Consider the following 27316-nt stretch of genomic DNA (forward strand, 5'->3'; position numbering starts at 1 on the left):
CTTGTACGGTTTGGCAACTTTCCACAAACCCTGCATCATTTATGGAAAATTCCAAGGCCTTTTGTACAGATGGAGAAGGGGTGGCCTCACCTGAGGAATAGTTGTAGCTTTTGGTGTCTCTTTGGCAGCAGAAGATGGCACAAGATCCCTTTTCAGAGAAGGGAGAATGTTGAAACTGTCTTCCTTATAGGAGAAATTTCTAAAGATTCCATCAGAAGGATCAAATCTTAACCCTGTGTTTCTAGAAACTGGATGCATGTGGTCCATTTTGGTAGAAGGAGAATGTCAAAAATTTCTCCCCAGAGTGGACATGTGAAATAAATCTACTTGGGTAGATTGGGATAGTTGTAAAGCATGCTGTTCAGATGCAGTAGATCCCAAGACATCATGCAACGATGAGGAAGGTCTTAATGTACCATGTATATGTGTAGAAAGCCTGACAGTGACGTCAGAATGGGGGGTAGGTATTAGAGCTACCTCTGAAAATGTGACCTCTCCTAGAGCATCAGGGACATATGTGAGAGGTCTGAGAGCCTCATGAGCAGATAAGGATGTTTCTCGACATCGTTGTATAATTGTGGAAGTTCCAAGAAAAATTTCTTCTGCTGGAGAAGTGGAAACAGACTTTCATATAAAAGTGTCAGGTTCTCTAGCCTTCTTGATTGGCAAAACAGGTTCCAAGGCCCCTTCATAAGATGCGGTAAAATCCAGAGACTGTGATGTATTTGGCAGATGTTTTGGGTCAGATTGTGGGTATAAAGAAGGACTGGCAACCCTTTGTGCATATTTGGAGGAGTGTGTAGCATATTCTGTAGCTGAGGATGATGACTGATCTTGAGGAGACAAGGAAGTTTCTATAGTCTCCTATTAATTTTTCAGAGGTCATATTCATTCTTTTACACAAATGGAATCTAAGTAATCCCTTTCCTCAGATGTCGATGATGGTACAGACACTTCTGTTTGCATATCTTGTACCCCTACTCCTCGCTCACATATGGTTGTATCCGTAAACTTCTCTACAGATGGAATATGTCCTAGAACATCTTTTGTACATGTAGTACATCCTCAAGCCATCTCTATAGATGTGGCTGTGGGTAGAACTCCTTTTGTAGATGTTTCTTGTCCCACAGTCTCTTTATGAAATAGAATACTACTCAGAGAATCCAGCTCATTTTGGTGAAATTCTAGCATCTCCGAAGTATATGTGTAAAATTTGGAGACTCTCCTTTCAGGACAGTATGATGTAGGGTCACCTGAGGAGATAGAGGATGTTTTATCTTCTCTACACATTGTAAAGATATGGAGTCTACATGGCTCATTGACTGTGTGTTGTGAAAAATTTGGCTCTTTTGAGGATGGCAGAGGATATTTGCATAATTCTCTGTTGTATAGGGACATTGGAAGCCCTGGGGGACATGATGAGGGTGCTAGATCACAATTTTTATGTGCGGAAGGCCAAAGAATCCCTTGGGTAGACTCAGAATTTTCTACCACATCTTGCATGGGTGAGGACCTCTCAAGAACCTCTTCTGAAACTGGCAATGGTCCTTGATCTAATGGTGTACATGCAGAAAGTTTTGTCTGTTCTTGGGCTGGTATGTGTGTTATGAGATTCACTTGGGGATTTATGATTATTTTGTCCCCCTTGCACCATAGTGATGAATTAAGCCCATTTTTAACAGTGGAGGGTTTGAAGGTCCTCTTCGTTTAATAGGTAAGTTCTGAAATCCCCTTTGTCAGCAGAATCAGTTTTCAAACTCATTTTACCCAAAGCAGATTGCACAAGGCGGTGTGGTGGAGATGAGGGACTTCTTTGACTGTCTTTGTGAGTGTACATATCTCTCTGCCCTGCTTTAGCAGCTGGCGAAGTTATTATAGTCTCATGTGGGGAGGGGGTAGGAATGTGTGCAATATGAGAAATCACTGAGATTACCTTTAATAGAAGAAGTTTTGCAGCCCTCTTTGTCTGATGGGGCCTGCTGTACATCCCCTTTACCAGAGGGGTCTTCACCAACGATCTGGAGGAGAATTGGAAAGACTTGAGACCTGTAGGATAGGAAATGAACATTTGAAACTCATTTAAAAACTCTGTGGGCCAAAGTGCTGAACACTCAGAAGAGTGGGCAATACTGGGATGTCAGGGAAGGAGAGACTGCCACTTTTGCCCACCTGTGTCCACATCCCTAGCCCAAGAGGAAACTGCATAGTGCCTCTGGACACATGGATATAGGAGCAGTCAAGCTGAAGGTGCCCTGAAGTCCAAACTGCACCTGTATCTGAAATGGTTCAAACAGTATTCTACACTCAAATCTCGTGTGGGTGGGGATGTCTCATACCATCAGAGGGGCAGAAATCCCTGAGAAGTCTGCTCACGTTCCTGATTCAAGAAAAAAATATTACTAGCTCCACCTGGGCCTCCTGTGCATAGGAACCTACGAGCAGTAGGGTCAGGACATTACTGCTTGCAGCTCTCATGGAAAGGTGAAAGTCAGCCCAACAAGCGACTTCAGGCCTGAGAAAGAGGTGAATACAACTTTTCTGCTGGATGTGACCTGACTGGAGGACTCAGAACACGCAAGGGTGGAAAGGCAGAACTCCTCTGGGACCAAGCACTATCAGTTTCTAGCTGGCTCCTGAACCTCCCTATTCCAGACCTAGAGCTCCCTTCACCTAGACGCTGTGGGAGAGAGGGCTGATCACCCCGGAGTGTGGGTAATACCGAGCATAAAAGGCACAGCGGTTGCCACTTCTGCACACCATTGCCCACATCTCTGGCCCAAGACAAAACTGTACAGTGCCTCTGGACACAGGAATATAGGAGGAGTAAAGCTACAGGAGCACCATGTTCCAGACTGGTCCTGGATCTGAACTGAACTGGTCAAACAGCTCCATGTACCCAAATCCTGAGGGTGGGAGAACTAGACCTTCAGAGGAGCAGACACTCCTGGGAAACCAGAGAAAACTACTCTCTGCCAAGATTCCTCACTCAAGGGGTAAACACCTTGAGCCTTCTGTGCCCCCTCCCCCACCAGAAGGACCTAGGAGAAGTATGGGAATTTTCTTTCTGGTTCCCGCCCACAGGGACAGCAGAAAGTCCATGAACAGGAGAAACTACATGCCTGAGAGCAAAATACTCTGTTCCCATAACTGGGTAAAAGAAGACAGAAAACAGGTCTACAGTAGTCCTGACACACAGGACGTTCAAGCCACTGTCAGGAAGAGCAAGACAAGCTAACTCCAGAGAGAAACTGATGGCTAGTCAGGAACACAAGCAACAGAAATCAAGACTACTTGGGTTCATTAGAACCCAATTCTCCCATCAAACAAACACTGGATATCTAAACACACCAGAAAAGCAAGATCTAGCTTTAAATTCACATTGTGTCATGACGATGGAGGATGTTAAGAAGGTCATAAATAACCCCCTTAAGAAAATACAGGACAACAGAAAATACAGAGGTAAACAAATAGAATCCAAGAAAGAGGGAACCCAAAACTACCATAAAGTACTACTGGAAAAACAGCAATACAGGAGAAGGAAATAAACAAAACCATCCAGGAGTTAACAATGAAAATAGAAATGATAAAGAAAGCACAAGGATGACAAGCCTGTAAATTGAAAACCAAGGAAAGAGTCCTGGAGTCACAGATGCTAGAATCACCAACATGATAAAAGAGATAGAAGACATAATCTAAGGACCAGAAGATTCCATAGAAATCATTGACACAACTGTCAAAGATAATGTAAAATGGAAAAGCACTAGTGCAAAACATAAAGGAAATCCAGGACACAATGAGAAGATCTAACCTAAGGATTACAGGTATAGAAGAGTGTGAACATAAAGGGACAGTAATATCTTCAACAAAATTATATAATAAAACCTCCCTAATCTAAAGAAAGAGATGCCCATAAGCATACACAAAGCCTCCAGAACTCCAAATAGATTGGACCAGAAAAGGAAATCCTCCCATCACATAATAGTCAAAAACCAAATGAACAAAACAAATAAAAATATTAAAAGCAGTAAGGAAAAAGGTACATAACATATAATGGCTAACCTATCAGAATAATACCAATATTCTCACCAGAGACTATGAAAGTCAGAAGATCCTGGACAGATGTCATACAGACCATAAGAGAACACAAACGCCAGCCCAGGATACTGTATGCAGGAAAACTCTCAATTAACATAAATGGAGAAACTGAGATATTCCATGACAACCCAAATTTACATAATATCTTTCTACATATACAGTAATACAAAGGACATTGAGATAAAAACACAGCTAATGTTTCACATATTAAATTGTTATTACTTGTCAAATAAGCTTAGTTTTAAGTAGTTATAGAGAGTAAAACACATACTTGTCTATATAGACAAAGGATGTGTTTCCCAGTCTGAATCTCACATTCTTTGGCGAAATGTGTTCTGTTCATTCCGAACGGGAAAAACTTTTAGGAAGTTGACTTTGAAGATAAACACACATCATGTGTTTCAAAAAGTGAATTGCTGTTACATGGTGAATAAGCTTAGTTTTAAGTGGTTCTAGACAGTAAAAATCACACTTTTCTATATGACAAAACATGCATTTACCATTCTGAATGGACCATTCTTTGGCGAATTCTGTTCATTACAAGTGGGAAAAGTTTGCAGGAAGTTGCCTTTGAAGATTAAACACACAGCTAGTGTTTTGCAAAGTGAATTGCTGTTACTTGGCTAATAAGCTTAGTTTTAAGTGGTTCTAGAGGTTAAAAAGCATACTTTTCTATATAGAAAAAACATGCATTTCCCAGTCTGAATCTCTCATTATTTGGAGAATTCTGTTTGTTACAAGCGGGAAAAGTTTGTAGGACGTTTACTTTGAAGATAAACACACAGCTATTGTTTTGGAAAGTGAACTGCTGTTATTGGCCGAATAAGCTTAGTTTTAAGTGGCTCTATATGGTAAAAAGCAGACCTTTCTGTATGAACAAAACATGTGTTTCCCATTCTGAATCGAACATTCTTTGTGAATTCTGTTCGTTCCAAACGGGAAAAGATTGTAGGGAGTTGACTTTGAAGCGATAATTGAAGTTACTAGGCGAATAAGCTTAGTTTTAAGTGGTTCTAGACGGTAAAAAGCAGACTTCTCTATATAGACAAAACATGCATTTCCCATGCTAGCAAACATTCTATTGTAAATTCTGTTCGATCCAAGCGGGAAAAGCTGGTCCAAGGTTTACATTGAAGATAATCACACAGCTAGTGTTTTGCAAAATGAATTGCTCTTATTTGACGAATAAGCTTAGTTTTAAGTGGTTCTAGACTGTGAAAAGCATACTTTTCTCTACAGACATAACATGTATTTCCCTATCTGAATAGCACATTCATTGGCAAATGTGTACCTTCCAAGAGGGAAAAGCTTGTAGGAAGTTGACATTGAGGATAAACACCCAGCATGTGTTTCAAAAAGTGAATTGCTGTTACATGGTGAATAAGCTTAGTTTTAAGTGTTTCTAGACGTTAAAAAGCACACTTTTCTATATGGACAAAACATGCGTTTCCAATTTGAATCCACCCTTCTTTGGCAAATTCTGTTCGTTACTAGCAGGAAAAGTTTGCAGGAAGTTGACTTTGAAGATTAACACACAGCTAGTATTTTACAAAGTGAATTGCTGTGACTTGGCAAATAAGCTTAGTTTTAAGTGGATCAAGAGGGTAAAAAGCCTACTTTTCTATATAGACAAAACATCTGTTTCCAGGTCTGAATCTCTCATTCTTTGGCGAATTCTGTTCCTTCCAAGTGGGAAAAGTTTGTAGGAAGTTAACATTGAAGATAAACACACAACTAGTGTTTTGCAAAGTAAATTGCTGTTATTTGGCAAATAAGCTTAGTTTTAAGTTGCTCTAGAGGGTAAAAAGCAGACTTTTCTTTTTTTTTCTTTTTTTTTCCTTTCTTTTTTTCTTTTTCTTTCTTTTTTTTTTTCTTTTTCTTTGGAGTTGGGGACCGAACTCAGGGCCTTGCGCTTGCTAGGAAAGCGCTCTACCACTGAGCTAAATCCCCAACCCCAAAACAGACTTTTCTATATGAACAAAACATGGTTTTCCCAGTCTGAATCAAACATTCTTTGGCGAATTCTGCTCTTTCGAAGCAGGAAAATCCTGTAGGTAATTAACTTTGAAGATAAACACACAGCATGTGTTTCCAAAAGTGAATTGCTGTTACATGGTGAATAAGCTTAGTTTTAAGTGGTTCTAGAAGGTAAAAATGACACTTTTCTATATGGACAAAACATGCGTTTCCCATTCTGAATTGAACCTCTTTGGGGAATACTGTTCGTTCCAAGCGGGAAAAGTTTGTAGGAAGTTGACTTTGAAGATAAACACACAGCTGGTGTCTTACGAAGTGAATTGCTGGTACATGGTGAATAAGTTTAGATTTAAAAGGTTCTAAATGGAAAAAAAAAACTATAATTTTCTATATAGACAAAGCACACTTTTCCCAGACTGAATCTCTCATTATTTGGAGAATTCTGCTTGTTACAAGTGGGAAAAGTTTTTAGGAAGTTTACTTTGAAGATAAAAACACAGCTAGTGTTTTGCAAAGTAATTGCTGTTACTTTTAGAATAAGCTTATTTTAAGTGGTTCTGGACTGTAAAAGGCAGACTTTTCTATATAGACAAATCATGCATTTCCCAGTCTTAATCAAACATTCTTCGGAGAATTCTGTTCCTTCCAAGCAGGAAAAGCTTTAAGAAGATGACATTGAAGATAAGCACACAGCTTGTGTTTTAAAAGTGAACTGCTGTTACTTGGCCAATAAGCTTAGTTGTATGTGATTCTAGATGGTAAAAGGCAGACATTTCTATATAGACAAAACATGTGTTTGCCATTCTGAATCGAACATTCTTTGTGAATTCTGTTCATTACAAGCGGGAAAAGTTTGTAGGAACTTGACTTTGAAGATAAACACATAGCTTGTGTTTTGAAAAATTAATTGAAGTTACTATGCGAATATGCTTTGCTTTAAGTGGTTCTAGATGGTAAAAAGCAGAATTTCTATATAGACAAAACATGCATTTCCCATTCTACCAAACATCCTTTTGCAAATTCTGTTCATTCCAAGCAGGAAAAGCTGGTCGGAAGTTTACTTTGAAGATAAATACACAGCTAGTGTTTTGCAAAATGAATTGCTCTTATTTGACAAATAAGCTTAGTTTTAAGTGGTTCTAGACAGTGAAATGCATACTTTTCTATATAGAAAAAAACATGTGATTCCGATTCTGAATGGAACCTTCTTTGGCGAATTCTGTTCATTACAAGCCGGAAAAGTTTGAAGGAAGTTGACTTTGAAGATAAACACACAGTTAGTGTTTTCTAAAGTGAACTGCTGTTACTTGGCCAATAAGCTTAGTTGTAAGTGGTTCTGGACAGTAAATGCAGACATTTCTATATAGACAAAACATGCTTTTTCCAGACTGAATCTCTCATTCTTTGGCAAATTCTGTTTATTGCAAGTGGGAAAAGCTTGTAGGAAGTTGACATTGAAGATAAACACAAGCTAGTGTTTTGCAAAGTGGATTGCTGTTACTTGGAAAATAAGCTTAGTTGTAAATGGTTCTGGAATTTAATAGGCAGACTTTTCTATATAGACAAAACATGCGTTTCCCATTCTGAATCGAATATTCTTTGGCGAATTCTGTTCGTTCCAAACGGGAAAAGTTTGTAGGAAATTGACTTTGAGATAAAAACACAGCTAGCGTTTACAAAGTGAATTGTGAAAGATCCCACGCAGAGAGACCCTTACTCAAGTCTTGGGAAATCGCGGACCCCAGACACAGAGAGACCATTTTGGATGTAATAAGCAAAGGCGAGGTTTATTACGGAGACCTATTACAGAGATCTCCGGGCCGACACGTATCCCACGCAGGAGACAGAGGTGTCGACCCCGAGAGGCTGGGAAAAAGAGTATTTAAAGGCAGAGGCTGTGAGCACCAGGGGATGGGGGATGTCAAAGGGGAATGCACCACAAGTTACAAGATTGTTTTATGGCTCCAGGAGATAAGGGGACGCCAGAAGGTTTTATGGCCCCCTGGTTCCTGGAACAGAGCTACTAAATCAGGAGAAGGGTAGGGTCTTTAGGTCCTCATTATTTTTAAAAGTTCGTCAAAATTGATGGAGCATTTGTATTTGAAACACCTCTGGTTAGGCTTGGGCTGTCCGGTTTCTTGGAATGCTCTCTGTAGGACACAATGGCTGAAAAGCACAAGTAGGGGCTTATCAGGGTCTGGAGGACATCTGGTTAAAGTATGACTCTGAGTAAGCTGGGGGGACGTCTTTGGATGGTTTATGGGTCAGTCCTCGATAGCCTGAGCTGGATCCTGCATTCCTTTTCTTTATCTTTATGGCCTGCTATTCCTGGCGGCAGGGCTTAGCCCTGAGTTTGTGGCTTTTGGGGCTAACTCTTTTAATTTTATATTTCTAAACCTAGAATTTGTATAATTTTCTTTTCATTCCCGTCTTCTCCTACTAAATAATTCTAATCTTAGAATTTTGATATCAAGTCTTATTTGGTCTCACCAGTTGTCTTAACTGACTGGTACTGTTGTCTCACAACCATCAACCGCACAGCACCCACTCAATTTTTAACAAAAGCAATTAACCTGTTTGTCACGCAGGAGCCAAAGACTAAAACCAAGAAAATTATTAATAATGGCCCAGCTGTAGCAGAGAGTAGGGTAGTCATCTAGGGAGATCTACTAAACTAGCTCTCGAACAATCTCTGATGTGTTTTTCTGTCTGTCTTTTGTCTAACCTTTTTTTAAGTTTATTTATGGAGTCTTTAATTACTCCTGAATGGTCTGTATAGAAGCAACATTTTTTCAGTGTAGCACACAGGCTCCTTCTTTAAGGAATATCAGGTCTAATCTTTTCTTATTTTGAAGGACTACCTCTGAGAGGGAGGTTAGGTATTCTTGGAGGTCAGCTAAAAAGTCTTTTATTCTTTTTATATCTGAGTCAATGGCAGTTCTGAATTCTCTATAAGCCTTGTATTGTAGGGCAACAGCAGATGTCCTTGTGCTGCCCTTGTAGCACCTAGATAGCCCTAGCCCTAAGTAATTCTCAACTCCTTTTTTTTGTCTCTTACTAAGTCTTTAGTATCAGGATTCCAATCTGGACACTATCTGAACCTATACACCAAGGTCATGACTGTCTTTCAGAACTTCTAAACTTATATAGGTTGTGATCCCTGAGGCACAGTCCCAAGAAGTGTTAGGAGTACTAACATATGTAATGTTACATTATTTGTAATAGAAATCAAGCCTATCCCCACACCTATCTCGATGGAACCCAGGACAAACATGACTGAATTTCTCTCTAGGTCCCAGCTCTCAGCCCTAACAGCTAGTACACGGCTGGTGAGGGCTGAGAATTGACGGCTGTCAGGGTGGTCAGCAGCACCAGGTATGGTCCTTTCCAGCGAGGATCGAGTGTCTGGGCTCAGTGTAGCTGTTTCCGACCTGGAACTGATGGGATGTCTCAGGGGTCTCCGGGGCATAGGCTGCTGTCAGCTGTGAGCAGATTTCTTTCTGTATCACCTGTAGGTCTTTTAGCCTGGCACACAAATCATTATTACTATGGCACTATGACATGTTGGTTCAGTAACATCATCTAATACAGTCAGGGGAGCTGAGGCCCCATATAAGATCTTAAAGGGGGTAAGGCTGAATCTGGAAGGGGTATTTCTTGCTCTGAAGAGAGCAAGAGGGAAGGAGTGTCACCCAGTCTGTGTCAGTCTCCATGGTCAATTTGTTTAGGGTCTCTTTTAAAATTTTATTTATTTATTCTACCTGTCTTGAACTTTGAGGTCTGTAGATATAATGTAATTTTTAATCGACCTCTAAATACTTGGCCACACCCTGGCTTACCTTGGCAACAAAAGTAGGGCCGTTGTCTGACCAGATTACCTTGGGCATTCCAGACCTGGGGAAGATTTCTTCCAGTATCTTCTTGATGATTGCAGAGGCCGTCTCTCATTTGGTGAGGAAAGCTTCTATCTATTCCTGAAAAAGTATCTACAAGCACTAGGAGATACTTGTGATTATATTTTTCTGGTTTTATCTCAGTGAAGTTCACTTCGACTTTTCGTTAAACTCTCTAGGTCTCTTTGTCTTGTTTGCTTGTTAAGCATTCACTTATTGACATACCTTATATTTTCTACTGCCTCTCTGGCTAAAATCTTAAAGTCTATTACATACACTTAACTACTTGGACAAACTTTTTATCTCCTAAATGAGTCCATTTCTGTATTTGGCAAAGTGAGTCTTTTCTTTGTTCTCTGGGGAGTATAGCTTTCTCCCCAAGTGTGTCATTGTCCTTTTATCTTTTAAACAACTTGGGCCTTTTCTTCTGTTGTACATTCTAAGTGAGGCCATCCCTTAGTCCAATTTCAGTTCCCAGTGGCTGTCTCTTGTAGGCCTGTAACCAGGATAGGCTCCTGTATAACCATTTCTCGAGCCACTTTATCTGTTTTGTTACTGTCCCATGTCACTGAATCTCTTTCCTCCTGATATCCTAAGCAATGAATAGTACTCACAGTTGTTGGCTTCATCAGGGCATCTAAGAGATGGAAAAGACATCTGTGGCGCTGATGTGCTGGGGGGGTTGGGGTTCAGCCATTCTAGATGACATTGTGTTGTCCACCATGGCAGCACCCACTTGTCTCTGACCTTCATTCATGAAGAGAACTGTTCCCGTCTGTGGACAAGGTCCTCGGCTTTCAGCAGGGGTCAATCAGCCAGTCGCAGAGGTCTTTCCTCCACCCATGTGCTTCTGTCAGTGTTTGACACTCGTGCTGTGGTGGCTCCAGGTCCGGATTGGGCAGCAAGGTGACCAGATTGTCCCCAACCGGTGGAGAATCTAGTCCATGGCAGCTGACCAGTAGTCCCATCTTTGGACACTCTATCAGCCACTCTATCACAGTTTAAGTCCTGGATTGGGTGATAATTGTTAGTGCCCGGCTGGCAGGAACAGTGTGTTCCAGGCAGAAAAGCACTAAGCCATTCATCTCCCAGCATCAGTTACTGGTGTACTGAGACAGGTCTTAAGCTCCACATACACAGTCTATAGATATGTATACACATGGCCTCATCCAGCCATTTCAGCCCACGCAAGCCAATTTGGAGAGCAATTTTCTCATGAGCAAGGGATGGGGGCAGTCAGAGATGACTATGAACTAGTGGGTTACCCGGCCCACGCCAAGGTCCACTGTTCTTCGGGCAGTCCATAAGTATTGTTCGTTGTCAGTAGCTCCTTGCACTCAAGGTCTTTGGATATTGGCCCACAGGGGGGCATAGGAGCACAGAGCATTGGGTCCCTGTATCCACAAAACAACTGGGCGGGCTTCCCTTCTATCTCTGTGTATAGCCAGCACCAAGAGGCTCTCCAGTGTCCCCTCTTGTTCTTTCTGGGGCAGTCCCTGACCCAATATCCTTTTTCTTCGTATTAGGCACACTGATCTTTAGCCAGGAATTCTCTTCTGTTGTCAGGTCCTATCTTCCTAGGTTCCCTAACTACTGTGGCCAGTATATGTTCCTCTCTCATCTTTTATCTCTCTTTATCTCTCTAACTTCTTCTTTTTTTTGTCTCTTTTTTTCTCTAGCTTTCTGTTCTTTTTACCTCTTTCTCTGTAACATGTACTAACTCTCAGCAACTTAACCCTTTAAATTTCTGTAACATTCTCTTTATATCCTTTCCTTATCTTAGCCAGATTGGTGGGGCACTTTCTAGCCCCTCAGAGACCCACCCTTGGAGTCTGGCGGCAGACCTGGAGCACTCCCTACCTTCAGGCGTCTGAAGAGAGCAGGCAGAAGTGAGGGCCTTCCATCCATCTCTGGAACACTTTTTCTGGCCTCTAGTAGGATTCTGTCTTTCCTTGGTGGTAAAGAAGACCTGTAACAGTTACTAACAAGCATCTCAAATGGGATAGTGAGAAAACAAGGGAATCTCGAGAATAGAGGTCCACTGAAGAGGGCAAATAGCATTTAGTCACACAGCTAAGCCAGGAGGCTTTCTTGGGACAAAAACACCTTGTGTCTGTGAAACAGAAAAGTGAGCAGAGGGGCAGCCTATCTGTTACCGGTTGTCTCTCTGGACTTAGATTTTCCCTTAAGGAGTACTTTTTTTTTTTAGTGCCAGCTCAGTGGCTTTATCGCTCAAGAGACCCATCCTCTAAATGGCACTAGGCTTCCAGTAAGAACTAATAACAAAAGGATGGAGAGACGTTAGAACCTGGGTGTTAGATACTAAGCAGCTGACAAAAGAATTGTAACCAGTTCACCTGGGGCTTTCAGGACCTCAGTAGCAGCCCTTTACCAAACTTTCTCAGTGGGCTAAAGGCCCATGGAAAAGAAAACATTAATCCTGACCTCGGCCACAGCCAAAGCCTGAATTCTAAATTTAAACTGGCAAAACAAAACAAAGTTCTTTACAGTTTGTTGTAGATTCTTTGAAACTATTTTAGGGGCTTCTCTGTCCCCCAACCTGGGACATTTCGACCACAGGGGCAGGAACTGGCTGCTGTGGGGTAGGATCAAAGGCATTCTCCATGCTAATGATGACCAGTGAGAAAAGTAATTTAATGCTGGAGACTGGCTACTCTCTTGGAATAGGGCCAGCAGATAAGGCAGGCTCCTTAAAGAACTTCTCTTAATGAGCACCCTCTTTCTGTGAGCAAGAGTTGAAGGTCTGGCCACTAAAAGCAGAAATTCCTTTCTTGTTCTTGTTTTTCTTAGAGTCCTCCCCCACCTCACTCTCAGCCTTTTTAGATCATTTTTCCTGTAGCATTTCTAACACAGCCTGTCCCTTTTTTATAGCCTGTTGACAGCATTTCTGATCTTTTAGGCAGCTACGCACTAAGTGCCATACCGGCTGAAACTCCGCCTTTAAGAATCCTTGCTCTCAAGCAAAATTTAAATCTTTTTCTAGTTTATCTCAGCTGTCCATCGTGAGATTCCCAGAGATCGAGAACCAAGGTGTAGTAATTCACTAAGAAATCTCTCTATAGTGTTTCTTTTTACCTTAAGCCTTTTCCTTTTAAACAGCTCCTGAAGAGCCAGAAAAATTGGGTGAGACTTGAGAAGTCTCCATGCTCGCTGCAGCAGCTCCACAGCTAGTTTCGCTCCCCCCTACTGTGTGTTGGGAGCACAAGCACAGATAAAACACTATGTTTTAAAAACTTAACACTGGCTATCAACCAACACACCGCCACTAGAGCGGGGTCCATAAAATTAAGTTTTTTACTCACTATACTTGTTTCATACCGGAGGCCTAATCTGGGGAACTTTTTTATTTACGAGCAGTTTTGTCCTCAAGGTTTTTGTTAATGTCTGTTTACACAACTGTTAACAGCAGCTAGGCTGATCAAGGGGAGTAAAGGGTGGCGCCTCTCTCCTTGGAGAGGAGGCTCAAGAGAGAAAGACAAAACTCCCTGGCAGAAAACAATTTTTCTCAAGCAAATTATTTTTAACTCTTAACTTAAGCACCAAGAGGACCAAGTAAAACTCTTTGACGAACAAAGCAAACAGTTTCATGATTTCAAACACAGTTATCAGTCCAAGATTTTAAACACAGTCGTCAGTCCAAATTCAAACACAGTCGTCAGTCCAAAATTCAAAAACGAAACAAAAGCCAAAAAGACACTCGACAATACCACAGAAAACAAGCCAGACAAACAATATCAAGACAAAGCATCTTATAACCAACTTTCACAGATGCCTGGTACCTTCAGTACGTGGCCCAATTGCAGCTTAACCTTAGCTGCTTTTGGGATGAGATGGACCATCTGATTCCACCTCCCAACAGGATTCCAGAGTGTCCTCTTGTCCTAACGACTAAGCACACTTGTCCGTGCCTATATTTAAATAGGCAGCCGAACTCGACCTCTGACGGAGTGGGATTCCTCGTCCACTCCCGCCTAGGTAAAAGGAGCATTCCATCTCCTTTGTTCCAGAAAACCAGAGTCAGGTCCTCCTGACTGTCCATAGCCGGGCTCTCCCGACTGTTCTCCGCCCGTGGAACGTCTTCCAGGGGCTGCAGCCTTGCGGGCCCGGGGCGTCCCCCCTTCCGCAGCCAGAGGGTCCTCACGAACCACAAAGGCAGCTGCACTGAGTGGGGATACACATCCACTCTCCTAGAACAGGGCAGGAACACACATCCACCCTCCTAGCACAGGGCAGGAATACACATCCACCCTTTCAGCACAAGGCAGGAACACACATCTGCCCTCTTACCACAGGGCAGGAATACCCATCTGCCCTCTTAACACTGACCAGTACTAAGACACACATATATACACACACGGCGGAACCAAAACAGAGACAGACACAGACTGACAATTGCGGCGCCGCTCACACAGAAACACTCAGACAAACATCCAACTCACCTCCAAGGGGTCTTCGGAGTCTGGGGTAGTCGCGCAGATCCCGGACGAGCCCCCATAAATATGAAAGATCCCACGCAGAGAGACCCTTACTCAAGTCTTGGGAAATCGCGGACCCCAGACACAGAGAGACCATTTTGGATGTAATAAGCAAAGGCGAGGTTTATTACGGAGACCTATTACAGAGATCTCCGGGCCGACACGTATCCCACGCAGGAGACAGAGGTGTCGACCCCGAGAGGCTGGGAAAAAGAGTATTTAAAGGCAGAGGCTGTGAGCACCAGGGGATGGGGGATGTCAAAGGGGAATGCACCACAAGTTACAAGATTGTTTTATGGCTCCAGGAGATAAGGGGACGCCAGAAGGTTTTATGGCCCCCTGGTTCCTGGAACAGAGCTACTAAATCAGGAGAAGGGTAGGGTCTTTAGGTCCTCATTATTTTTAAAAGTTCGTCAAAATTGATGGAGCATTTGTATTTGAAACACCTCTGGTTAGGCTTGGGCTGTCCGGTTTCTTGGAATGCTCTCTGTAGGACACAATGGCTGAAAAGCACAAGTAGGGGCTTATCAGGGTCTGGAGGACATCTGGTTAAAGTATGACTCTGAGTAAGCTGGGGGGACGTCTTTGGATGGTTTATGGGTCAGTCCTCGATAGCCTGAGCTGGATCCTGCATTCCTTTTCTTTATCTTTATGGCCTGCTATTCCTGGCGGCAGGGCTTAGCCCTGAGTTTGTGGCTTTTGGGGCAAACTCTTTTAATTTTATGTTTCTAAACCTAGAATTTGTATAATTTTCTTTTCAAATTGCTGTTACTTGGCGAATAACTTTAGTTTTAAGTGTTTCTCGACAGTAAAAGGGAGACTTTTCTGTATTGATTAAAAATGCTTTTCCCAGTCTGAATCTCTCATTCTTTGGCAAATTATGTTGAATCAAAGTGAGAAAGGATTGTAGGAGGTTGACTTTGATGAAAAAGACACAGCAAGTGTTTTGCAAAGTGAATTGCTCTTACTTGGCCAATAAGCTTAGTTTTAAGTGGTTCCAAACAGTTAAAGACAGACTTTTCTATGTACACAAAACATGTGTTTCCCAGTCTGAATCTCACATTCTTTGGTGTATTCTGTTCGTTCCAAGAGGGAGAAGGTTGTAGGAAGTTTACTTTGAAGATAAACACACAGCTAGTGTTTTGAAAAATGAATTGCTCTTATTTGGTGAAGAAGCTTAGCTTTAAGTGGTTCTAGACTATGAAAAGCACACTTTTCTCTATATACATAATATGCATTTCCCAATCTGAATAGCACATTCTGTGGCGAATTCTGTTCCTTAAAAGCGGGAAAAGCTTGTAGGAAGTTGACTTTAGATGAACACACTGCTAGTGTTTACAAAGTGAATTGCTGTTACTGGGCAATATGCTTAGTTTAAGTGGTTCTAGATGGTAAAAAACATACTTCTCTATATAGACTAAACATGCTTTTCCCAGTCTGAATCTCTCATTCTTTGGCAAATTCTGTTTGTTCAAAGCAGGAAAACTTGTAAGAAGTTGACTTTGAAGATAAACACACAGCTAGTGTTTTGCAACATCAATTGCTGTTACTTGGAAAGTAAGCTTAGTTTTAAGTGGTTCTAGATGGTAAAAAGCAGATTTTTCTATATAGACAAATCATGCCTTTCCCAGTCTGAATCTCACATTCTTTGGTGAAATCTGTTCTTTCAAAGTGCGTTAAGGTTGTAGGAAGTTTATTTTGAAGATAAAAACACAGGTAGTAATTTGCAATGTGAATTTATGTTACTTGGCAAATAAGCTTAGTTTTAAGTGATTTTGGACAGTAAAAAGCATACTTTTGTATATGGACAAAACATGCGTTTCCCATTCTGAATGTAACATTCTTTGGCGAATTCTGTTCGTTCCAAGCGGGAAAAGTTAGTAGGAAGTTTACTTTGAAGATAAACACACAGCTAGTGTTTTGCAAAATGAATTGCTGTTATTTTGCAAATAAGCTTAGTTTTAAGTGGTTCTCGAAGGTAAAAGGCAGACTTTTCTATATAGACAAAACATGCATTTCCCATTCTACCAAACAGTCTTTTGCAAATTTTGTTTGTTCCAAGTAGGAAAAGCTGGTCTGAGGTTTACTTTGAAGATAAACACACAGCTAGTGTGTTGCAAAATGAATTGCTCTTATTTGGCAAAGAAGCTTAGCTTTAAGTGGTTCTAGACTGTGAAAATCATACTTTATTCTGTAGACTTAACATGCATTTCCCAATCTGAATAGCACATTCTTTGTCGAATTCTGTTCGTTCCATGCGGGAAAAGCTTGTAGGAAATGGACATTGAAGATATACACACATCTAGTGTTTTGCAAAGTGAATTGCTGTTACTTGGTAAATAATTAGTTTTATTTGGTTCTGGACGGTAAAAGGCATACTTTTCTATATAGACAAAACATGCGTTTCCCAGTCTTAATCGCAAATTCTATGGCAAATTCTGTTCGATCCAAGCAGGAAAAGCTTGGAGGAAGTTGATTTTGAAGATAAACACACAGGTAGTATTTTACAAAGTGAATTGCTGTTACTTGGAAAATAAGCTTAGTTTTAAGTGGTTCTGTACAGTAAAAGCAGACTTTTCTATATAGACAAAACCTACATTTCCCATTCTGAATCGAACATTTTTGGCAAATTCTGTTTATTCCAAGCAGGAAAAGCTGGTGGGAGGTTTACTTTGAAGATAAACACACAGCTAGTGTTTTGTAAAATGAATTACTCTTATTCGGCGAATAAGCTTAGTTATAAGTGGTTCTAGACTGTAAAAAGCATACTTTTCTCTATAGACATATCCTGTATTTCCCAATCTGAATTGCACATTCTTTGACAAATTTGTTCTTTCCAAGCGTGAAAAGCTTGTAGGAAGTTGACATTGAAGATATACAAACAGCTAGTGTTTTGCAAAGTGAATTCTGTTACTTGGCTAATAAGCTTAGTTTTACATGGTTCTGGACGGTAAAAGGAGACTTGTCTATATAGACAAAACATGCATTTCCCATTCTGAATCGAACATTCTTTGGCGAATTCTGTTTGTTCCAAGTGGGAAAAGCTGGTCAAATGTTTACTTTGAAGATACACACACACCTAGTGTTTTGCAAAGTGGATTGTTGTTACTTGGAAAATATTCTTAGTTGTAAGTGGTTCTGGACGTTAATAGGCAGATTTACCTATATAGACAAAATATGTGTTTCCCATTTTGAATGGAATATTCTTTGGCGAATTCTGTTCGTTCCAAGGGGGAAAAGATTGTAGGAAGTTGACTTTGAGATAACACACAGCTAGTGGTTACAAAGTAAATTGCTGAGACTTCGCGAATAAGCTTAGATTTAAGTGGTTCTAGACGGAAAAAAAAACATAATTTTCATACAGACAAAACATGCTTTTCCCAGACTGAATATCTCATTATTTGGAGAATTCTGTTTGTTACAAGCGGGTAAAGTTTGTAGGAAGTTTACTTTGAAGATAAACACACAGCTAGTGTTTTTCAAAGTTAATTGCTGTTACTTGGAGAATAAGCTTATTTTAAGTGGCTCTAGACTGTAAAAGGCAGACTTTTCTACATAGACAAAACATGCCTTTCCCAGTCTGAATCTCACATTCTTTGGTGAATTCTGTTCATTCCAAGAGGGAGAAGTTTGTAGGAAGTTTACTTTGAAGATAAACACACAGCTACTGTTTTGCAAAGTGAATTGCTGTTACATGGCAAATTAGGTTAGTTTTAAGTGATCCTGGATGATATAAGATAGACATTTCTATATAGACAATACATGTGTTTGCCATTCTGAATCGAACATTCTTTGTGAATTCTGATCATTAAAAGCGGGAAAAGTTTGTAGGAACTTGACTTTGAAGATAAACACACAGCTACTGTTTTGCAAAGTGAATTGCTGTTACATGGCAAATTAGGTTAGTTTTAAGTGATCCTGGATGATATAAGATAGACATTTCTATATAGACAATACATGTGTTTGCCATTCTGAATCGAACATTCTTTGTGAATTCTGATCATTAAAAGCGGGAAAAGTTTGTAGGAACTTGACTTTGAAGATAAACACACAGCTACTGTTTTGCAAAGTGAATTGCTGTTACATGGCAAATTAGGTTAGTTTTAAGTGATCCTAGATGATAAAAGATAGACATTTCTATATAGACAATACATGTGTTTGCCATTCTGAATCGAACATTCTTTGTGAATTCTGATCATTACAAGCGGGAAAAGTTTGTAGGAACTTGACTTTGAAGATAAACACATAGCTTGTGTTTTGAAAAATTAATTGAAGTTACTATGCAAATATGCTTTGTTTTAAGTGGTTCTAGATGGTAAAAAGCAGAATTTCTATATAGACAAAACATGCATTTCCCATTCTACCAAACATTCTTTTACAAATTCTGTTCATTCCAAGCAGGAATAGCTGGTCGGAGGTTTACTTTGAAGATAAGTACACAGCTAGTGTTTTGCAAAATGAATTGCTCTTACTTGACGAATAAGCTTAGTTTTAAGTGGTTCTAGACAGTGAAATGCATACTTTTCTATATAGACTACACATGGGATTCTGATTCCGAATGGACCCTTCTTTGGCGAATTCTGTTCATTACAAGTGGGAAAAGTTTGTAGGAAGTTGGCTTTGAAGATAAACACACAGCTAGTGTTTTACAAAGTGAATTGCTGTTACTTGGCCAATAAGCTTAGATTTAAGTGGTTCTAGATGGAAAAAAAAAACATATTTTTCTATAGAGACAAAACATGCTTTTCCCAGACTGATTATCTCATTATTTGGAGAATTCTGTTTGTTAAAAGCGGGAAAAGTTTGTAGGAAGTTTACTTTGAAGATAAACACACAGTTAGTGTTTTCTAAAGTGAACTGCTGTTACTTGGACAATAAGCTTAGTTGTAAGTGGTTCTGGACAGTAAATGCAGACTTTTCTATATAGACAAAACATGCTTTTCCCAGACTGAATCTCTCATTCTTTGGCCAATTCTGTTTGTTCCAAGCGGTAAAAACTTGTAGGAAGTTGACATTGAAGATAAACACAAGCTAGTGTTTTGCAAAGTGGATTGCTGTTACTTGGAAAATAAGTTTAGAAGTCAGTGGTTCGGGACATTAATAGGCAGATTTTTCTACATAGACAAAACATGCCTTTCCCATTCTTAATCGAATATTCTTTGGCGAATTCTGTTCATTCCAATCAGGAAAAGTTTGTAGGAATTGACTTTGAGATAAACACACAGCTAGTGTTTACAAAATGAATTGCTGTTTCTTGGCGAATAAGCTTAGTTTTAAGTGGTTCTAGATGGTAAAAAGTATACTTCTCTATATAGACTAAACATGCTTTAACCAGTCCAAATCTCTCCTTCTTTGGCCAATTCTGTTGTCTCAAGTGGGAAAAGCTTGTAGGAAGTTGACTTTGAAGATAAACACGCAGCTAGTGTTTAGCAACGTGAATTGCTGTTACTTGTCCAATAAGCTTAGTTTTAAGTGGTTCTATACGGTAAAAGTCAGACTTTTCTAGATAGACAAAAGATTCATTTCCCAGTGTGTATCTCACATTCTTTGTGAATTCTGTTTGTTACAAGAGGGAGAAGTTTGTAGGAAGTTTACTTTGAATATAAACACACAGGTAGTGTTTTGCAAAGTGATTTGCTGTCACTTGGAAAATAAGCTTCATTTCAGTGGTTCTGGACAGTAAAAGCAGACTTTTCTATATAGAAAAAATGTGCATTTCCCATTCTGAATGGAACATTCTTTGTCTAATTCTGTTTGTTCCAAGCGGGAAAAGCTGGTCGGAGGTTTACTTTGAAGATAAACACACAGCTAGTGTTTTGCAAAATGAATTGCTCTTATTTGGTGAAAAAGCTTAGTTATAAGTGGTTCTAGGCTGTAAAAAGCATACTTTTCTCTATAGACATAACCTGCATTTCCCTCTCTGAATAGCACATTCTTTGGCGAATTTGTTTGGTTCAACTGGGAAAAGCTTAAAGGAAGTTTACCTTAAAGATAAACACACAGCTAGTGTTTCCCAAATTAAAATGCTGCTATTTGTCAAATAAGCTTAGTTTTAACTGGTTATAGATGGTAAAATGCATTTTTTTCTATATAGACAAAACGTGTTTCCCAGTCTGAACCTCACATTCTTTGGCGAATTCTGTTCGTTCATAGCTGGAAAAGTTTTTAGGAAGTTGACTTTGAAGATAAACACACAGCTTGTGTTTCGAAAATGACATGCTGTTACTTGGCAAATAAGCTTAGTTTTAAGTGGTTCTAGATGGTAAAAAGCATATTTTTCTATATAGACAAAACATGCATTTCCCATTCTGGATCGAACATTCTTTGGCGAGTTCTGTTTGTTCAAAACGGATTAAGGTTGCAGGAAGTTTATTTTGAAGATGATAACACAGCTAGTGATTTGCAATGTGAATTGCAGTTACTTGTCGAATAAGCTTAGTTTTAAGTGATTCTAGAAGGTAAAAAGCAGACTTGTATACGGAGAAAACATATGTTTCCCAATCTGAATCGCACATTCCTTCAAGAACTCTGTTTGTTCCAAGTGGGAAAACCTTGTAGGAAGTTGACTTTGAAGATAAAAAAACACAGCTAGTGTTTTTCAAAGTGAATTGCTGTTACTTGGCAAATAAGCTTAGTTTTAAGTGGTTCTAGATGGTAAAAAGCATACTTTTCTATATAGACAAAACATGCGTTTCCCATTCTGAATCGAACATTCTTTGGCGAATTCTGTTCGTTCAAAGTGGGTTAAGATTGGAGGAAGTTTATTTTGAAGATAAAAACACAGCTAGTGATTTGCAATGTGAATTGCTGTTACTTGTCGAATAAGCTTAGTTTTAAGTGATTCTAGAAGGTAAAAAGCACACTTTTGTATATGGACAAAACAAGCTTTCCCATTCTGAAACGAACATTCTTTGTCAAAATCTGTTCGTTCCAAGAGGAAAAAAGTTTGTAAGAAGTTGACTTTGAAGATAAACACAAAGGTAGTGTTTTGCAAAGTGGATTGCTCTTATTTGGCAAATAAGCTTAGTTTTAATTGGTCCTAGAGGGTAAAATGAATACTGTTCTGTTGTGGTTTGCCTTGGAGTTCTCTCTGAATTTGTAAAATAAACGCAAAAGCAGGAGATTTGGGCAGTGGAGGAGTCGGGAGCGAGAGGGGAAGAGGTTCAAAGAATAGTGTGAGAGAAGACAGTTGGCGACAGTTGAGCCATTAGAACCTGAGGAGAGGGGAGAGGATTGGACATTTGAGAGAGTTGGGAGAGGAGGAATGAAGATAGGTGGCAGAGGGAGAGTTTAGAGACATAATGTTGAACTGAGAAAAAGAGGAGTCACGGGAGGAGAAAGGAAAGAAGCAAGGAGAGAGTCATCGTGGGAGAAGGAAAAGCTGATGACTTGGCAAATAAAAAGTGCAAGGGATGAGGGAATTGGGAGCTAGGAATAGGACAGTGTATGGTGGATCTGCCCAATCTAGACGCTGGATTGTTTTCACATTAATTGAGTTGTGTTTTCTTTGTATGGGCCGATTTGTGTTGGAGAGGCAACTGCAACAACTGGCGCACAACTTATCCATTAGAACTCAACTAACCTGAGATAAAAGTTTACTTCCCTCTCACCCCCAGAATAGGGCTCTGATAGAGATCTAGGCAGGAGTATTGGTGGATTGGGAGTTGACTGGGTCTGAGGGGGTCTACAGAAAACTGCAGAGAGGCTCCCTGCCCCAAAGCTCAGACAGAGAACTACAGCCGATGGCATCATCTATAATCAAGGAAAGGGATAGGAAAACCTAGAGCACAACTGCCTGTGAGGGAGTTTTCTTTCCGGCACATTGAAGAGGATTCCTTAGATCACCACAGGACCAAGCAAAGCAGGAGAGAACCCAAAGAGGCCCCTCCCTGGGAACAAAGAATCGAGAGGATTGCATGTGTTCCGAGGCGGAGGGAGAAAAAGGTATAAAGGGCTACGGATCAGGTACTACTTTGATGTAAGAGATATGTATAACCTTTTGATACTTAAAGATGAGAAACACAATGGATATCTTTTGGGCCTTATGGAATGATATTTTGAATGGTCTAACGGTTATGAATTTTGAGGAAATAGATACTTTATAATTTACCAGTATTGCAATATTCATTCTTCTGATTTACTATATCTTCTCAAAAGACAGGGCCCTAGATAGCAAATTTCTAGCATTAGAAAAGAAATTACAAGTAATGCTAGAACAGAAATTTCTGAGATATATAGATGACTCTGAACAACAGAGAGATAAGCTTAAGTTTTGGCAACAGGAGCTAGAAGAGACGCCAGAAAAAAGAATTTGACAACTCAAAGTTCAAATTGAACAGCAGGAAAATAGAGATAGAATCTGGAAACAAAGTCTAGAGGATAATTTATTAAAACTAGCAACTCAAAATAAGGCATAGGCTGCAATATTAGAATTACAACATAAAGAGAAGCTAAAATTATGGAAGTAGGGCTTTGAACAGAAGATATAGGTAATTATGGAACAACATGAACAACAGAAAGAGAAAATTAACTCTTGGCAATCTAGCCTAGAAGGAACACTATAATTGAAGACACAGGAAATTATTTAGATCAGAATAAGAGACAGAATGATGAAAATGAAGGTGGTAGATAGGAACTAGAAAGGATGTTAGAAGAGAACATACAACAGCACACAAGTCATACTGAACAGTAGAGAGAAAGTAATGAGGATTGGAAGCAAGACTTGGAGAATAACTTTTTAAAATTAATCAATCAAAAGATAATGGATAGCAGATTATTAGAAGTACAATATAAAGAAAAATTCAAAGTTTGGAAGCAAAGCCTTGAACAGAGAATTCAGGAAATCAAGGGACAGGGGGAAAGACAGGAGAGATATGAAGCATGGGTACAGATTTGAAGAGAGGAATTTAAAATTACAACTAAAGAAAAAACTCAGGGAGAGACAGAAGATAAAATTAGGGAAAGCCAACCTAAGGTTATTAGGAAAAAAACTTTAGTCTATCCAGTTACTGTACAACAAAGGCCTCCAGATGGTGATCATCCACAGGGATATGAAGAATTTGAATGGCAACCAATGGATGTGTTAGAATTGAGGAAATTTAAGGAAAGTGTAACTAATTTTGGAATGCATTCACCATTTGTAAAACAAATCGTGATTTCTTGTGCTATTAAAAATAGAGTAATCCCCCAAGACTGGAAAGATATGGTAAGAGCAATTCTAGAGCCTGCTGAAAATTTACAATGGATTTCGTGGTGGAGAGAAGAAGTGAGGGAGATAGCACGACAAAATAGAGCTAGGGGCAGAGAGATTTCCACAGATCAACTGCTTGTTGAAGGCTTCTTTGCTGAAGAAGAGGTGCAGGCTGTATATGATGAAGAAACTCTGGCATGGTGTCGATTGTCATCCTTAAAGGCCTGGGACAAAGTCGCAGAATCAGGGAAAAGACTTTAAACATTTACTCAAGTAATACAAGGTCCTAAAGAAACCTTCCCTGACGTTTTACAAAGGCTTACCTCAGCTGTGGAAAGGAGTGTATCAGATTAGTGGCAAGAAAGGCGATAATTGAGTCTTTAGCCTTTGAAAATGCAAATACCGAATGCAGGGAAGTAATCAGACCACTGAAGGCAAGGTCCGCAACAATAGATGAGTGGATTAGATATACAGCTATTTTTGGATCTTGTTCTCCTGATACGACTGTGATAGGAGAAGTTGCCACTGGGAAGCTAGAGATGACCCAAGATTTCAAATGTTTTAATTGTGGTAAGCAGGGTCATCTCTGATATTACTACAAGAAAAACCAAAGTAATACCAAAAGGGGGACTATTCCTCCTGGAATGTGTCAAAAATGTGGCAGAGGTGGACATTCGACTAAGCAATGTAGAGCAATAACAGACAGATCGGGGCCCATCCTGCCAAAAAACTCCCAGGGGGCCTCTTGCAGGCACAAGTGCCAGGCAGGGAGAGTTCTCTTCCTCAGAACAATTAAATGGTATGACTTCAAAAATAGATGTTCTGGGACCAGAGGAGGCTGACGGAAGTCCAATGGAAAATTCCAAAAGCCTTAAAGGGAGCGAAAAACGAATATTTTGGAAAGCATCTATAGAGGACCAAAGGCAAAAACTACAAATACTGGTAAACAATATTGAAATTGAAGGAATGGTTGACACTGGAGCAGATGTTACCCTCAAAATCTTGGCCCACTAGTTGGCCACTTCAGGGAGTGGATATGCAGCATCAAGGTGTGTTTGCACTTTATCCCATATAAAACAAAGCACCAAAGTGGCTTAAATGTATAGGACCAGAAGTTCAGGTAGGAAAATTAAGGCCATGTATGGCTGATATAGCCTTTAACTTATGGGGAAGAGACCTACTACAGCAGTGGTAAACTCAAATTAATTTCCCTTCAGTTTCAGGGTCTGGACCTGTAATTCATCAGGCTCCTAATACAAACTTTAAATCAGTCAGGGAATGTTATCAAGGACATTTAGAGATGGTCCAAGCTGTCCATAAGAAAGATACAGCAGTGGTTGAAAATTTAGTGCTACCACAAGGAACCACTGCTGTTAAGACAACAACAGCTTTTCACTAAGTTGGCTGACTGACCAACCCATTTGGATTGATCAGCGGTCTATGACAGAAGAAAAACTACAGACATTAGAAGAGCTAGTCCAGGAGCAGCTGGAGGCTAACCATATAGAGGAGTCCACCACCCCTTGGAATTCTCCAGTATTTGTCATTAAAAAAAGGTCTGGAAAATGGAGGGTATTGGCAGATCTCAGAGCAATTAGAAAGATTATTTTGCTGATGGGTTTCCTGCAGCCTGGAATCCCACTGTCTTCTTTGTTGCCGAAGGAATGGCCTATTATAGTGATTGACTTAAAAGTTTGTTTTTTTTTTTTTTTTTCACTATTCCTCTACATGAAGGCGATAAGGAATGTTTTGCCTTTTCAGTGCCTACCTTCAATAGAGGTCGCCCCATAAAAAGATATCAATGGAAAGTCCTGCCACAAGGAATGTTGAATAGCCCTACCTTGCGTCAATATTTTGTACAACAGTCATTGGAGATGATTCGTAAACAATTTCCCCAATCTATTATTTATCATTACATGGATGACATTTTATTTTCTGATTCAGATATAAATATCCTGGAAAGAATATTTGATGAAGTGAAAAAAAACCTTATCTTGCTGGGGATTACAAATCACCCATGAGAAAATATAAAGAGGGGATTCTATTACTTATCTAGGGTATAAAATAAGTCTACAAAGGATTAGGCCACAAAAGGTGCAAATCAAAAGAAAGCAATTAAGGACATTTAATGTTTTTCAAAAACTACTGGGAGATATTAACTGGTTGAGGCCTGTGATTGACTTGACCACTCAAGAGTTGAGTAATTTATTTCAAACGTTACAAGGCAATAAAGATTTAAATAGCCCAAGGAAACTATCAGCTGAGGCTGAGAAAGTGCTAGCTTTGGTAGAAAGGAAATTGCAGGACACACATCTAGATCGTATTTATCGAAAGATGGCCTGCATATTAGTCATCTTATCCTCTACTCATTCCCCTACAGGAATTCTCATGCAGAGGGAAGATTATATCTTAGAATGGATATTTTTAGCACATAAACAGAGTAAGAAACTGAAAACCTACATTGAGTAGGTCTCTGAATTGATACTTAAAGGAAAATGGAGACTTCAACAAATATTTGGAATGGATCCGGCTGAAATTGTGGTACCTTTTACTAATGCAGAAATTTCCTCTTTGTGGGTACAAAATGAAGATTGGCAAAGAGCATGCATTAACTTCTAGGGAGAGATTAAACACAGATACCCTAAAAGCAAGCGACCCTAGTTCATAAAAGGAACTAACTGGATCCTCCCTCGTATAATGAATGGAATTCCAATATCTGGAGCCCCTACATTTTACAGTGATGCCAGTAATCAGGAAGGCAGAATATAAATCAGAAAATGTAAGCAAGGTGACTTGGAGTCCCTATAAGTCAATTCAAAAATCTGAATTGTGTGCAATACTCATGGTGTTGTCAGATTTTCAAGAACCTCTTAATATAATAACTGACTCTCAATATGCAGAAAGGGTTGTTTTTCACATAGAGACTTCTGAAATTATTCAAGATTATTCTGAATTGACATCACTATTTATTCAGCTACAATAAGATCAGAAATAGGAGTTACCCACTACATATAACACACATAAGATCCCATACAGGTCTTCCAGGCCCTATGGTGCAAGGTAATAATGAAATAGACCAGCTACTGATAGGAAGTGTACTAGAAGCTTCAGAATTCCATAAAAAACACCATGTTAACAACAAAGGCTTAAAGAAAAAAATATTTAACACTTGGCAAAAAGCCAAGGAGATTGTGAGTCAATGTCTTACTTGCTCGTTATATAATCAAAGTCCATTGCCTACAAGAACGAACCCTAACGGCACCCAAAGAAATGAAATTTGGCAAATGGATGTTCTCCATTTTACAGAGTTTGGTAAGCTGAAATACATACACCATAATATAGATTCATATTCAGGATTTCAATGGGCAACTGCCTTAGCGTCAGAAAAGGCCGATTCTGTAATTACACATTTGTTAGATGTTATGGCCTTAATTGGAATACCTATAAAAATTAAAACGGACAATGGTCAAGCATATATTTCTAACAAGATTAAGCGCTTCTTTGAATATTATAATATAAAACATGTTACAGGTATGCCATACATTCCTCCAGGACAAGCGATTGTGGAGAGATCTAATCAAAGTCAAAGGAGATGCTTAACAGAAAAAAGGAGCAACACAAACTCCAAGAGATAGGCTACATAGTGCTTTATTAACCTTAAATTT

At 39.7% G+C, this 27316-nt stretch overlaps 1 long non-coding RNA gene across 1 annotated transcript; it reads right to left on the minus strand.

Annotated features, from left to right (window-relative positions):
- Positions 1 to 8911: 8911 nt before the first annotated feature.
- On the minus strand, positions 8912 to 14651 carry LOC147998004 (uncharacterized). The gene is made up of 2 exons (XR_015647304.1): positions 14426 to 14651; positions 8912 to 9597 (listed from the first exon to the last, which is right to left on the minus strand). It is a non-coding gene; the product is annotated as an uncharacterized LOC147998004 (long non-coding RNA).
- Positions 14652 to 27316: the final 12665 nt, after the last annotated feature.

Source organism: Rattus norvegicus, chromosome Y (genome assembly GCF_021556685.1).
Source record: "Rattus norvegicus strain SHRSP/BbbUtx chromosome Y, alternate assembly SHRSP_T2T, whole genome shotgun sequence".
Classification (NCBI taxonomy): domain Eukaryota; kingdom Metazoa; phylum Chordata; class Mammalia; order Rodentia; family Muridae; genus Rattus; species Rattus norvegicus.